The sequence below is a fragment of the Bubalus kerabau genome, chromosome 10 (assembly GCF_029407905.1).
Source record: "Bubalus kerabau isolate K-KA32 ecotype Philippines breed swamp buffalo chromosome 10, PCC_UOA_SB_1v2, whole genome shotgun sequence".
NCBI classification, from domain to species: domain Eukaryota; kingdom Metazoa; phylum Chordata; class Mammalia; order Artiodactyla; family Bovidae; genus Bubalus; species Bubalus kerabau.
This window is the reverse complement of record NC_073633.1, coordinates 52637839-52653535: the sequence shown is the minus strand read 5'-3', so window position 1 is coordinate 52653535 and position 15697 is coordinate 52637839. Positions and strand designations below refer to the sequence as shown.

Here is a 15697-nt window from a genome sequence, read left to right as displayed (position 1 = left end):
CAGGAACAAACATTGTGTTTGCTGTGCCCCACACCCTGTTGAAGGCTGTGTGGATCGAGCTTCTCTGGGAGGTGGCTGGAATTGTGCGTTGTCATAGGAAGGATGGGAAGCTGAGTGGTGAGGCCTCAGACGGGCTTGGTTCTGTTTTTTTTTGGCTGCACTGGGTATTCACTGCTTTGCGCAGGCTTTCTCTGGTTGTGGTGAGCAGGGGTTACTCTTCATTGTGGTGCACACACATTGTGGTGCTCAGGGCTTCAGTAGTTGCGGCTCCTGGGCGCTGGAGCACAGGCTCGGTAGTTGTGGTTCCTGGGCTCTAGAGCGTAGACTCAAGTAGTTCTTGTGCATGGGCTTACCTATTCCACAGCATGTGGCATCATCCCAAGCCAGGGATCAAACCCATGCCCCCTGCATTGGCAGGTGGATTCTTATCCGCTGTACCACCAGGGACATCCTTGGTCCTGTCTTTTTTGGGTGAGGTCTGCAGGCGTTGGAGAAGTGGAGTCTGTGCAGCAGATGGCAGGAGAGCTGTTCTCGTACCAGCTACCAGGTCTCCTCCAGCTGCGTAGCTGGCTTCCTCCTGGGGACTGGCTGGTGCCTCTCCATTTGATTGCTTATTACACTCACCTGGGAACTATTGACCTCCACCCACGCTCCGCCCTGCCCCAACCAGTGTCGTCTGTAACACCACTGCTGCAGCCCAAGCGTCCTTGTCTTACAAGAGCCCCCAGGTGATTTTATTTTTAATTTTTGTTTTATTTTTGGCTGTGCCACATGGCATGGAGGGGTCTTAGTTCCTCAACCAGGAATTGAATCCTTGCCCTCTGTAGTAGACTCACAAAGTCTTAACCACAGAATGACCAGGGAAGTCCCCCCCAGGTGATTTTAATGTGCATCTGGGTTAATTGCCCATGGGGCTGATGCAAATCTGGCGTGGTCTCCGCATGTGCTCTGAGCTCTCTTTGGGATGTGCGTCCACTGAGCAGCCTGGTCAGCTCCCTTCTCTCATGGGGCTCCTTGGCCTCACCTCACAGTGGAGGTAAAGTGGCATTGACTTCAGTAGTCTTGTAACAGACCCTTCTTTGCATCCCAGAGGCTGGGTGGACTTTTATAGGAGAGGGTTGGATTTCACAAGGGATGGTTCCTAAGAAGACTGGAAGAGGCTGGTATACAGTTGCCTCAATCCATCAGTACAGTGGTTTAGGGAGTAAATGTTCCTGCTTTGGTGTTTGTCTCCTCCCGGAGATAGGACGACACATTTGTGCTTTGTTGTGTAAACTTGTGCATGGCTGTGTCCTTCCTGGGTTGAATTAAGCCTCATGAAAGTGCTGGTATGTCAGGATTGTCTGCCTTGATTCTACAGGATCCACTTGGTAGGTAGCTTTTTTCTTTTATTAAAAAAAATTTTTTTTTTGGCATGCCACCCAGCATGTGGGATCTTAGTTCCCTCACCAGGGATGAAACCCGTGCCCTTTGGATTGCAAGCTTAGAGTCTTAATCTGTGAACCACCAAGGAAGTCCCGGTGGGTAACTCTTGTCACATTGCTTTTAGTGGTAGTTGCTGCTGTTACCTTCCCATCCCTGTTTTTGGGGAGAACTCTTCATTGGCCCAAATATAATAATGATTGTTTATAGCCAGTTTTCAACCCAGACCTGTGTCAGAACTGCTGGGAGGCCTTGAAACCACCAGCTTTTTGTTTCTGTCTTGAATTTCCCTTTCAGGCCTCCAGACCAGTTAAAACTGTGTCTTTACCCGGTGAGGGTGGGAAGAGTTGGTGGTGGGAGTTGCCTTTCTCCAGTGCATGGGAAGTCCAGAACATGACCTGGCCAGAGGCGTTTGTGTGGAAGCATGGGTCCTGAAACCTTGCCTGGCAAAGGCCTGAAGAGGCCGGTGATGTGTCCGAGAAGCGACTCCTGCTGTCACTAGCTTGCTCCTTCCAGGCCTTTCTGTGGGGCTGTCAAGTGCCTGTACCACAAGTTAAAGGAAAGGAAAGGTGCAGCTTGCAACGGTTCACTGTCTTCTCCCCTCATTTGCTTTTACGATTTTAGCAAACACTTTCTAGGCCCTGTACCCTCAGGAGATGCAGAGCTACAAAGCCGTTGCTGCCCTTCTGGGGCCTCTGGCCTGGCCTGGACCTGGGTTGGTACCCTGTTGCCTGGACTCTGACTGGGAGGGAGGTGGGCTGGGTCTGGGAGAGTGGGGGGGCACCCATCATGGGCAGGGATTGGGATGGGAGGAGAAGAGGGGATGTGGACAAGAGCCTTTCAATCCAGATACACCTCAGTCTGGACTGCCTGGTGAGTTCTTCTAGGATGATGGGGACTGGGGCTCAAAGCTGGACATTTGTCTGAACTCACTCTTAGATCATTGGCATCGCTGGATGGGGATGCTAGAAAGAAGCTGGTGCTTGAGTCCTATCTGTCTGCTGTGGTTTGCAGTTTGGGGGGGAGGAGTGTGTGGTGTGTGTGTGTGTGTGTGTGTGTGTGTGTGTGTGTTAATTCCCTCAGGAGGCTGTGGTTTTCAGTTTGCTGTGCGTGTGTATATGTGTCTGTTAATTCCCTCTGGAGACATTTTTCGTGTGTGTGGTGTATGTGTGTACATGTGTACATGTGTTTGTGTGTGTGTGTGTGTGGTATATGTGTGTAATATGTGTTAATTCCCTCAGGAGGCATTTTTCTGGGAGGCCCTGCCTTGTGGTGCCAGGGACACAGAGTTGAGCACAGTGCCAGCTCTCTGGGGGTGGAGGTGGGGTGCTTCCAAAGCCTGCTGGGCCACATGTGGTTTGGGAGCACTGCATCCTTGTACTTGGGAAATTCTTCTGCTCCATCCATAGCTACTAAATCAGCATTTTAAGCAAGCCTTCCAGACACCACCTCTATATTCCTAGATTACTGCAAAGTTTGAAAAGCTTAGCCCTGGAGGTATTGCCACCACTTGGGTGAGAAATATCAAAGATCTGGGTTTTGTGGTGGCAAAAGGGCTAGAGAGGGGAGAGGAGGGACTGGTTCTGGGGGTCTTCACGGGGCAGAGCCAAAGGAGTGAGTGAGTGAGTGCAGGTGAGGAGCAGGACGCCTGGCTACTGGCTGGGGTGCTTCTGGGCATTTCCACGGACGTATCAGGCAGGGAAGGGGAGGGTTCGGCGCACGTGGGTCTTGAGGGCTGTTACGTGAGTGTGCTGGTGTCCACAGATGTGAGGAGTTACGGGTCTGAGAAGCAAGGGCCGGGAAAGGTGGGTCTCCCAGGAACTCTTAGGGGAGGGGCTGCCCAGATTTATGTCTGAGCCCTTAAAAATGATCTGTGTGAGGTTCTCTTGCTTTCATCCTCTTTGGCCAGGCTTCTTCTACTTTGGCCTTGTTGTAGCCTCTCTTATGAGATACCGTCTACTTCCTGAGTGGTTTGGGGTGAGTCCTCCTCCCCCCAACCCCCACCGCCAAGTGGGGCTTGAAGGTGGCAGGAAGAGGCAGCAGTGGGGGAAAAGTAGGGATGGGCGATTGGCAGAGCTTGACCGTTGCCAGGTTGGAGGTGGGTGGGCACTCCCCACCCCCCCACCACCTTTAGTAGCATCAGTGCTGTGGGTGCAAGGCCTAGTCTCCCAGGTGTCTCAGAGGTGCTGTCTACCCTGAGCCTGCTGCTCCCAGTCTTACATTGGTTCCGTTTAACCCAGGCTTTCTCAGCTTTGTCACGGTTGACACTTTGGGCTGATCGGTTCTGTTGAGGGGGAGAGAGGCTGCCCTGTGCATTGGAGGATGTTTAGCAGCATCCGTGGCCTCAGCTCAGTAGATGCTGGCATCACCCTCCGCCCTCACTGTGACAATCAAAATATCTCAGCATTGTCAGATGTCCATGGCGGGTAAAATAACCCCATTGAGAACCATTGACTTAACCAACGTTGAGCCCCTTTTCCATTTTGGGCACCAAGGGTCGATCAGTGAACAGACCCAGCCCTGGTCACTTTGCTAGGTCTGAGGTGAGGGACAGTGTCAACGGGGTGGATCTTAGGCCTCCAGGAGAGGTGTGATGGCTTGGAGGCCTGGTGTGATGGGTGCGGGTCTATCTGCAGGTGTCCCACTGACGGCTCCATCCTGCAGTGGGATTCAGGGCATGGTGTTGCTGGGGAGCTTGGGTTTCCCCTGCTGCTGCCTATGCTACTTTATCTAAGAACTGCCTTCTTGCTACACTCATAAAACAAGTCTTGTCTCCTTTTTTCTTATGTTCTTTCTCTCCCTTTTTTTGATAAGGTGGCCAGATTAAAAGTCTGCACCAAACCTTTGGGTGGGGGTGGCGGTGGTGGTGGTCTTTCCCAGCAGAAACCTGCCCTTGGTACCCCACCTCGGGCACAGCCTTCTTGTACATCGAAGATCCTGCTGTCTCCCTCTGCCTCCTCCTTTAGGCCACAGTCGGAGAGGAGTCTCTCTGACCTGCAGGTCGGGTCAGACCATTTGCCTCTGAACAAGCCCCTTGGGCTCCAGATCCCTGGAGAGTCTGGCCCTGCCTCCATGCCCACATCCTGGAAGTTCTCTCTCCCTGCCCTCTTGACTGACCAACTGACAGGTACCCGGGATCTCAGCCTGGAGTCTCTTCCTGGTAGCAGTCTCCCTGACTCTCCATCTTCGGGCACTCTCCAAAGGGTGCCTACCCTTCGATCACCGTTAAAATTTCCTCAAAGCTCCTTGAGGATTGTTCCCAGGGCTGGGCCCGGTGCCAGGTACTTGGAAGGCATCATTAAGTCTTTGCGGGATGACCGACATATGTGTTGCTCCTCACTGTTTTATGAGCTCCGCTCTCAGAAGGGGAGGATTCATGGGGCCAGCAAGTGGCTGAGATGTCAAGCTCAGCCCTGATTTTCTTGGATGTGCACCCTCCACCTTCCTCTTTCCCTCCCCATCTCCCCCTAATCCCATTCTGCTGGTTTCTGGTTTCCTCAGACCCCTTTTCACAGCCTGCTCCCAAGGAAAGGAGGGAGATTCATTGATTTGTTGGAAGAAAAATAATGTTTATTTGTTTACTTGTTTATTTTAATTAGCTGCCCTCCCGTGAACTTGTTTGTTTGTTTTGTAACTTCGCTGGGTCTTAGTTGCAGCATATGGGATCTAGTTTCCCAACCAGGGATTGAACCTGGGCCCCCTGCATCGGGAGCTCAGAGTCTTAGCCCCTGGGCCACCAGGGACGTCCCTTATGTTTAATAATTGGGGATGTTACTTTCGTTGGTAGATTGGCATGTCGTTGGTAGACTGGCATGTTTGCAGAGGATTTCAGGGGTTAGGTGGAGGAGTGAGGGGAGGGGGCTGGAGGGAGAGGCAGTTGTATCTGGTGGTGGTGGCTTTAACTCTAATGACAGCTAACCTGCAGCTTGGTTTCCTGGAACCGTAAAGGTTTACAGCCTGAAACACTGTTTGTTTGTTTGCCTTTGTGGACGCACAGACGTTTCCTTCCTCATTTGGTTGCTGTGGCCTGTGTTTAATGTAGACTGAATGTTTGTGTCTCTAGGATTTATCTTAAGAACAACAGTAGGAGCAGGGTTGTAAACTTAGTTCAAGAAAGAAAGCACGAGAAGCGGATTTGCCTTGACTGCTGACCATTTCAAGGGCCATTTCCATCTCCTGCCTGCTGTGTCCAGAGTGGGCTGCTTCAGTTTGGTTTTCCATATTCACAGCAGAGTCTCTTTAGATTCTTTCCCACTACTGAATGTGCTTCTCAGAAGAGAAAAAGTTTTTACAAAGCATTGTGTTCCTTTCTCCAAAAGGATGGCGTGTGGTCCCTCTGGAAGAGGCGTTTGTGTATTGATGACCTGCCGAGTGTTGTATGTCCTGTGTTAAATTGCAGGTGTGGGAATTCCAAGAATGTCACAATGTCCTATAGGTCAGGTTTGGCTCAGATGGTAGAGAATCTACCTGCAATGTGGGAGACATTGGTTTGATCTCTGGGTTGGGAAGATCCACTGGAGGAGGACATCGCAACCCACTCCAGTATTCTTGCCTGGAGTAATAATCATATTTTTGGGCTTCCCTAGTGGCTCAGTTGGTGAAGTATCTGCCTGCAATGCAGGAGACCCGGATTCGATCCCCAGGTTGGGAAGATCCTCTGGAGAAAGAAACGGCAACCTACTCTGGTATTCTTGCCTGGAGAATTCCATGGACAGGGGAGCAGGGCAAGCTACAGTCCATGGTACTGCAAAGAGTTGGACACAACTGTGGGACTTTCACTTTCTTTCACGTTATTAGTAATAGGGATTTAATATTCATGGATTCCTGATCCTGTCTGACCTAGAATCACCTAAGGGAGCTTTGAAAATGCAGACTTAAACCCCCCTGGACCAGGGAATCAGAGCCTTTCTGCATGGAATGTGGGACCCTGTTTTTCAAAGTCTCCCAGGGGAGACTTCTGTGTGAAGACAGGCCCTAGAACATGTCACTTATCCTGACAGGTCTCCAGGCTCTCTGCCCTTGCTGCTCTGTCTTGAGGGTCGGGGTGAGTCCTCAATCAACACCCCATTCCCTCTGGGGGTGTGGTGCTAGTGATGGTACTATTTTAGGAAAGTAGTGGAGAAGATGCCTGGTAGCAGCAAATTGTGAGCAGGGTTATATGCGTGTGATGGTGTTGCCAGGGGTGGTATGACGTGGCTATGCTGGGAAGCCAGCAGAGTGAACTGATTGATCGGTTTGAAAATGCCCAAACCCTTCCCTTCAGTTGCTTTAAAAATCTAAAAATGTCTTACAGTTTATAAGAAGCACATGTGTTATAATTGCGTGTGGCTCAGTCTTCACTGTGGTTCTGGCAGACATGGCTTTGTTAAGAATGGTTCCCTGCTTCTACTCACTCTAGACGTGTCTTGATTGTTCACGGTTTATTATCCTGTAAGTTTTGGCTGCCAGGTTCATAATTCAGGGGGAATTTCACTCTGGTCGGTGTATATAAGTATCAGTGACTTTCAGAGAAGCCAGAGAAAGGAAGCACGTTGGAAGTCTTCTGGAGGCGCGCCAGCAGCTTAGCTTGGTTTTTACAGTAGAAGCTGGACAGTGTTCTGGCTGACTCCTGGTTAAGGTGAGCAGGGTGACCTAGTCATTTTTACTTTAATTGTGAATTCCTAAAACCTTGGGCACGCTGATATCAGAAACATCAGAAACGATACAGAAACAGACATAACTAAGTGCTGGAGTATTTGTGCCTCTGTTCAGCTTCCTTGGCAAGGATGATGCAGGACGAAAATTCTGATACTTTCCCAGAAAGGATTTTATTGTTTCATCTTAGTAGTGATCTAAGATCACTGGTTAGGATTCCTAAATAATTGATATAAATGCAGAAATTTCCTGAAATCCTGGTCCCGGCTGCAAAAACGTTTTCACTTTATAATAATTCTAATTTAGTGATACTCTAAAAAAGCTAATTTACTCTGGTTTTTGAGTTTTTTGGAATATTTTAAAAGTGTACAGGTTTTTAAAAATTGAAGAATAGTTTGATATATAAATTACAGGTGTGCAATATAGTTATTAACAATTTTTAAAGTTTATAACCTACTTATAGTTACTATGTAAAATATTTGCTATGTTCCCCATGTTGTATAATATATTTTTGTACCTTATTTTATACCTAATAAAATCCCCCTATACTGCCTCTTCCCCCTTCCTTCTCTCCATTGGTAATTCCTATTTTATTCTCTGTATCTGGGAGTTTGTTTCTATCTTGTTATATTCATTATTGTTGTATTTTTTAGATTCCACAGAAGTGATGTCATACAGTATTTGTCTTCCTTTGACTTACTTCACTTACCATAATGCCCTCCAAGATCATCCATGTTGCTGCAAATAGCAAAACTTCATTCTTTTTTATGTCTGAGATAATATTCCATTGTATACATATACCACACTTTCTTTATCCGTTCATCTGTTTATGGACACTTAGGTTTCCTCCATATCTTGGCATATCTTATAAATAATGCTCCTATGAACACTGAGGTGTATATATCTTTGCATTGGTCTTTTTCTTTTTTTTTTTTTTTGCAGATATATACCCAGGATTGAAATTGCTAGATTCTATTTTTAGTTTTTTAAGAAACCATACTGTTCTCCACGGTGGCTACATCAATTCTCATCAACAGTGTACCAGGGTTCCTTTTCTTTACATCCTCCGCAACATGTATTATTTCTGTTCTAAATGTATACAGGTTTTTTAAAAAAAATTAGGTGTCTGTTAGTCCCAAGTATTTACATATTCTGAACACTTTTATTAGATTTCTAACAGAAGCAGTGATTGATACTATTAGTGTTTTGAAGGGAGACAGTTCCATTACAGTTTTAACTGACTTTGGGGAACATACCATTGTGTGGAAAGTTAAACAACTGCTTTGTTTCTTAAGTGGAGAGCAAATTAGTGTGAGCTTGAAAACAGTATACCTGTTTTATTGGGTCATCCATGGTTCAATTTAAGCCAGAGAAAAGCTAGCAAAACCAACTCTACAGCTGCCATTTCCTGTCCAAGCTCTCCCTGCCTATAGAATGTTGACCCCAATTAGGGCTGCAGCTGTTTTTTCCCCTAGACCCTTGTTTTCTAAATAGCACTTAATCTGGGTTACTGGGGGCAAGCAGTTTGTGTTGGGAAGTTTGGCACTCATGTGAGTTAATTTGCACTCACATTTTGGGCACAGTGGCTTGCTTCTGCAGGAGTTCAGATGAGTGCTGGAGAAAATCCGTCCCACTGTTGGAGACGCAGTCAACACAGCTAATAAGTATTCGTTGTGTGTATACTGGTGCCCTGCCTTGTATTTAAACCCATATGGATTATGAACATAGTATAAAACATAGCTCAGTACTTAGAATGAAGCAGCAAGATTGTTAGATGGAGGCAGCAATTTCAAGGTAATGAAGGAACATGAATAATTCAGGGTAAGTTGCTCAGGACATAATTGAATGATCATCAGTTTTAGGGGCTTCGTTGGTGGCTAAGTGGTAAAAAAATCTCTCTGCAATATAGGAGATGCGGGAGACACAGGTTCGATCCCTGGTTGGGAAGATGCCCTGGAGGAGGAAATGGCAAACCACTCCAGTATTCTTGCTGGGACAATCTCATGGACAGAGGAGCCTGGCAGGCTACTACAGTCTGTGAGGTTGCAAAGAGTCGGACGCAATTGAGCATGCCTCAGTTTTAGCCAGCAGACAGATTGGTTTTGTATGAACGTCTCGAAGGCTTCCTGGAAGAGTAAGAAGCCTTTCAGTTCTTCCCAAGATGATGGTTGTAACATGGATGATCAAGCACAAGGGAGGAACTGAGACACTGGATACCTCGCTCTGGATTCTTGTTGAGCAGCGATGTTGCCTGTAGCGCCCCAGGTCTACAGAGTGAGGTTTGAAGGAAAACCTCTTCTTGAACAGGTCAGCATCTTTCTGCAGGGCCCAGGCAGAGGGCTGTAGGTACCCAAATTTCTCCCTGAGCCTTGGTCACAGCCTGAGGGGACTTGTGGCCATAAATGTGCAGCTTTCCCCCTTGGACAAGGGAAATGTGTTCATTTATGTGTATGTCTAAAGTGAACATTAAAAAGAGACCTAGTTCAATAGTATCAAGGTTTTAAATCTGCCATGAACCCAGCACAGCCCCAGGGGTAAATGCCTAGTTAAGCCCCAGCATTCACCCCTACATATTTGTGGCTATAATTTGACCGCACACTGATATATTAAACGTGAAATTAGGTAATGACATAATTAGGCCATTGAGACATGTGCCGAATCCTCAGGACACCAGAACAACCCCCTCCAGGGCTGAGGAACTACCACTGTGACTGCGCTGCTTGTGTGATTTCTCAGGGTTTATGCCCAGAAGGACCACATGTTGTCTCAGACTCGGGAATCTTGAAACCAAACATCGACAAGTGGCTTGTTTGAGTTTGGTTCAAGTTTAGAGGCTGAAGGGATCCTAAGAACTCAGCAAATAGGAATTTGTGCGGCTTTCTTCAGCCTCTCCATTTGGAAGAATGTGCGAAGGGGAGAAAGAGAGCATGCATCAGTTGGTTCTTAGGTACTAAGAACTTTCCCTTGTCCAAGGGGGAAAGCTGCATATTCATTGCCACAAGTCCCCTCAGGCTGTGACCAAGGCTTTGGGGGAAATTTGGGTAGAGATAGAAGGAATGAGAAAGTTCTAGAATAGAAGACTTGAAACTGATGGGTAGTCAGTTCTTTGCTCCTTGTCAATGGTTTTGGTGTTACTGTTTTCTTGGATTTCATTTCTGCTGAACAAAATGTTTGGGATAGGAATGCACAGAGGGTAGACCTGTCCAGGCCTCAGGCCCTGACCGTGGCCGCAAGCACATCCCTTGCCGTGGATCAGAGGGACAGTCAGGGAGCATCTCCAGGAAGGGACAGATTGCTCTTTTAGCTCTAGTTGTGGTGATGCTAGTGGTAGAGAACCCATCTGCTAATGCAGGAGACATAAGAGACGCAGGTTTGATCCCTGGGTTGGGAAGATCCCCTGGAGGAGAGCATGGCAACCCACTCCAGTGTTCTTGTCTGGAGAATCCCATGGACAGAGGAGCTTGGCAGGCTATAGTCCATGGGGTTGCAAAGAGTTGGACATGACTGAGCAACTTAGCACATATGGACACCAAATTCACCTGTGATTCAGAATCATAGCAGGCCTCATCCTGGTATCATAGTGGCTGGGCTGTATATCTGTGTGGTTAATTAAAAAAAGTTTTTAACACTATGCCTTTATTAAATTTTTAATAAGAGAAAATCGCTGGAAAAGAAGTACATAAACATTAAAGGAAAAATAATCCTCCACTTGAAGAGAAAATGAGTTTAGAGTGACTATGAGGAAAAATCAGAAGCAGTTAGAAGTTTCTAAAAGTCCCTAAAGTAATGTTTCTGAGCTGTGGAGTGCTATAACTTTTGTAATCTGTCTGTACGAAATTGGGCCTGAGGTGTTGCTTTACTTTCTTGTCTCACGTTTCTGGAAAACTACTTTTCGAAGATAAATCATTCTTTTCTGCTATTTATTGAGCAGGCTACTATGTGCCATGCAGCATGCTTCGGCCACACTTACTTTGGGCTGGAAGCATACAGGGTACCATATGTATCACGTGTACCGTATACATATGAGAATGTGTGAGAGCACTTTGAAAAGCTTGCAGAGTTGTGCTAATGTGTGTTAGGTGTGTGTGTTTTTAAAAATATTTGTCTGTGCCTGGTCTTTAGTTGTGGCATGCAAGATCTAGTTCCCTGACCGAGGATTGAACCTGGGCCCTCTGTTTTGGGAGTGTGGAGTCTAAGCCCCTGGACCACCAAGGAAGTCCCAGTTAGGTGTTTTTATTTTTATTACCTTTAGGCCTTTTGAGGCTTAGGTGCTTAGAGGCCAAGAAGCTGCAGAAGGTGTCGTATTGAGCTCTGACTAGGTCGCTGGCAACTTCCTAGAAGTCAACTGGCTAATCTGAATACTTAGATTTAAAACTACTACTTGGCTATGAATAATTTAAATTCTTTTGGTTTATTCACTTAAATGTGTATTTATGAAATATTTGTGCCTGTGAAACTCGCTGACTCCAAAGATCACTCACGATTGGCAGGAGACAGAGATGTGTCTGTGCTCTAGCTTATTAAGTGCCAAGGAGAAGCCCCTGCCAGGCAGGCATTTTCCCGTCCAGATGTGTTTAACATGATTTCTGAAATAGACCACAGCCTAGGTCACCGGGTTTCTATTTTAGAGAATTGTGCTGAAAGAGGCAGTGGAAACAGGCCTCAAATAGCGGGGCAGAAGTGATGAGAAATATGTCCTCCTAGGGTGAAGAACTCAGGGTCTCCACCTTAGGGTCTTCCACCCAAACACCCAGGGAGTTGAAACTTTAAGGATAAATGATGCTGTTTTCCTGAGAGGAAACTGCAGCCCTCCTTCAGCTCTGGCTGGGCAGTTCATTCAGTGACTGTCACCTGTAGCTGTCGGCCTCAGGAACCCAGGGGACAGCTTGACACAGAAGCCTGAGGCTCTCTACTTTGTAACCTCTTGTTCTGTCTTGTTAAATCAACACCAGAGCTGTGGTCACCCTCTGGACCGACCTTTTCCTGTGGCTCAGGAGGACCGATTCTCCAAAGTTCTAAAAACTGTCAGGGTCTGCTAAGACCCAGAGGACAGTTTCCCCATACCAAGTGACTATCATCAGTGTAACTGACCTCTGTTTTTAAAAGGCTTGGTGTTGGCAGATCTCAGGCATTTGAATTTTATGTTTTATGCCTGTGCTTGCTTGCTTGGGGTCTACTTGCATAGCGGGCTCTGCTTCTGGGTCAAGGTTGTCATCCAGGGTCCTTGCTCATCACAGCCTCTGTACCCAAGGGCCCCTCTTCTGGTATGAGGGACATTATCTCAGCATGCCCCTCTGGGTTCCAGCCTGGATATTTGAATCTTGATGACTCAGGTCTCCTGTCTAGTTTCTCTTCCTTTCTCAGTAATTTGTATTTTGGAGTCATCTGTCTTCCTTCCCTGTTTTTAATGTTAATTTTTACAAAGGTAAACAATTAAAAATCGTGTGGTTAAAAATTTCAGACTGTAAAAAAAAAAGTTTGCCTCCAACCCCTGTACCTTAGAAGCTAAGGTCTCTTCCCAAAGATGACCGCTATTTGCAGTGTCGTGTATGGTCTGGAAATAATCTCTCTCTGTGTGTGAATATTTAGTAGTCCTTCTTCCTTTCTTTCATTGCCTTTTCCTATCCCCTATGTGAATGGAGTACTCTGTATACTTCTATATACCTTTCTTAAAAAACAACAACAAACTTACCATTGTAAATCATTTTATTGGGTTGGCTAAAAAGTCCATTTGGATTTTTCTGTAACATCTTACTTTTTGGCCAGCCCAATACATCAGACTATATAGATGCGCCTCATTCTGGAACAGCAGTACAGTGTTCCATTGGCTCTTCTAACTGGCTTCCTATTAATTGACATTTAGCTTGTTTCCAGTCTTCCTTTGTCCTACGCAATGCTATTGATGCAAACACACACACATTTGCACACAAGTGTGAACATATTTGTGGGATGAATTCCTAGAAGTAAATGGTTGAGTCAGAGAGGGCATTCATCTTTAATTTGATATTTGCCCAACTGTCCTCCAAAAGGTATTAATCGTCTAACCAACAATGCATGGTTTTCCTGTTTCCCTGCTCCCTATGAACAGTGTGTTACCAAATTTCTTGGTGTTTTCTGATCTGCTGGGAAAAAAATGGTATCTTATGTCAGTTATTATGTGTGAGCTTGAACATATTTTTCTATGCTTAAATCATTTGTATTTTTCTGTTAACTGTCTCTTTGTTCTTTGCTCATTTGTCTGTTATATTGTTGGATCACCTATTGATTTCTAGTTGCTTTTTACATAGTCTGGAAGTGATTCTTCTGTTACTGGATACACATACTCCCCCCATTGGATTTTGTTAGCTTTTTCCCTGCAGAAAACTTAATTTTTGTGGTTAAACTTATTTCATGACTTGGGTTTTGTATCATCCTTCATGATACTGTTTTTGTCTGCCTTTTCTACTCTCTCTGGGTCTTTCTTGTGCCTAAATGTTTCAAAACTTATGTCATAGGTAGACACCTTTCTCCTGACTTCCATCACCCTCTGCATCACACATCATCTTCTAACCCCCTGTTTGACCTTCAGCTCTAATTAAATTCTCTGCCTTATTGTCTACTTGTACACTGATCTATCGATTCGTTGATTCATTGTTCCCTGTAGGTTCCAGGTACTGCTCTGTATTTTGGGGATGCAGTGGCAAACACAGCAGGCATCTGCCCTGTCCTTACAGAGCTAGTTGAAAGCTTAGCCAGGATGTGGGCTTCACTCCAAGAGTCACTGAAACTGGGATGAGGGCTGATGAAGGACCAGGAGTCCTATGCTGCTCTGGGGTGGTGTGGTCATGAAGATGCTCAGGAGAGCTTCCTTCAGAGCATATGTCTGAATGGAAGCTGGTAGCCTAAGTGGAGGTTGTTCAGACTCAAGGGAGTGGATGGCAGGGTGTCAGTGGAGTGGCGCCATGGGGTCTTCTAAGTTGAGGAAGCTGCGGGGCAAGGCCCTGGAGCAGGAGGGCTTACTGTATTAGAGAAACCAGAGAAGGCCACAGTGGCTGGAGCAAGTCTCTGAGAGAAGGCTCAAGGGGCCTGGTTGCTAGGGGAGGGTCTCGTGGACTGTGTTACAGATTGGGTTATTTGCTCCACAATTCTTTGATTCTGTGATTTCTCTTTCCTGTGCATCCTCTAATATTTCCTCAGAATTGCCAACACATTTATTTGTTCAATGGACTTCTATCACATTGGCTTTTTGTTTTGCATGGTTCTGTTTTATTGATCATAAGCTACTTTAGATAAAATACCATCAAGCCCTCTTAAAGAGCAGCTCCCATGCTAGTGTGCAGCCTGCCCGCAGTCCAGGAGTATTTCCTGATTAGTACATCATTGACAGCAGTGTTAGAAGTTAAGCAGATATGTGAATGGGTTTCATCTTCAGTTTCATATCCTAGCCATTAGAGAGGCTGCTGAGAGGATTTAGGTGAGAGAAGTCATGAGGCCAATTTGGCTTCTTTGGCCCAGAGTGTGGTGATGGATTAGTAATGTCTGTCATGGTACTGGGCGTGGATGTTACTATCATGGTGCTGTTTCTTTTGCCATTTGTGACCTGAAATGTTAATTATAAAGACAGGTACTCTTTTGCCCTGCTGCTCAGTTTCTGTTGGCAAAGGTAAATTTGGTCAAGGGTCACAGTCGTAGCTCTTGCTTTGGGCATGTGTAGAGCCATCTCCTTACTGGCATGAGCTTTTAATCCCAGCCTCTGCCTAAGAATACTAACATCTCTATTGTAGGTCAGGTTACCTTTTTTCCCCCCCGTGTGACTAGATACTTTCACAAAGCTCCAGGATTTTGTGTCCACCACATTGGCACAACAGCTTCTGAAATGTATTTTCCCCTTGAAATGACCAGAGTTAATAGCGGTGTCTGCAGAAATGTATTGATTAGCACAGCTATGAATCATTTATGCTACAACTGTTGGTGCAGTGAATTGATTTGCAGGCTTGAGGGTTCGGGAGGAGCACCAGACATCTGTAGTCCATCCCCTTTCCCACCCCCTCCTCTGGTGGGAGCTGCCCCGGTCCTGACAGCTCGCAGGGAAGGCAGGCATTAAAGAGGATGTAGTGGGATGACCTCAGGGCCAGAAAGTATTCAGAGAAGCATCACAAGCCAGCCTTAGTCAGAGAGTCAAACTTACTTCCAAGATGTCTGGCGCTGAGCCGTTGTTTGCTGCTCTAGAAATAGTCAACATGACCTAATCCGGTAGTGATTATTCATGGAAAACAGAGGGGACACTGAGGAGCAGCCAGACCACCTCCTTGCTTTTTTTTTTTTTTTTTAGTTTTTTGCACTTGCCAGAATATTTAAACAGACTATTTCATTTTACCTTGTGGAAATAGACATATCTTTGCAAGTGAAAGACAAACTTGCCTGTAAAGGAAGGTCCTTTCCTATACAAGGAAAGGAAAGTTGGGCTTCCTTGGTGGCTGAGATGGTAAAGAATCTTCCTGCAATGCAGGAGATGCAAGAGACACTGGTTCGATCCCTGGGTTGGGAAGATCCCATGGAGAAGGGAATGGCAACCCACTCCAATATTCTTGCCTGGAAAATTCAATGGACAGAGAAGCCTGGCAGGCTACAGTTCATGGGGTCACAAAGACTCAGACACGAC

The 15697-nt window shown here is 46.2% G+C and overlaps 1 protein-coding gene across 7 annotated transcripts in view; it reads left to right on the top strand.

Moving 5' to 3' along the window:
• The window catches only part of TLN2 (talin 2), a 499060-nt gene that overhangs the window by 35054 nt on the left and 448309 nt on the right, over positions 1–15697 (top strand). Inside the window, exon 1 of one of the 7 annotated variants that reach the window (XM_055537741.1) lies at positions 785–1036. The exons of the other annotated variants lie outside the window; for them this stretch is intronic. The gene's annotated coding sequence lies outside the window, so the exon portion shown is untranslated. Of the gene's footprint in view, positions 1–784; positions 1037–15697 lie in introns of those variants that run through there. 7 annotated transcript variants of the gene reach the window in all.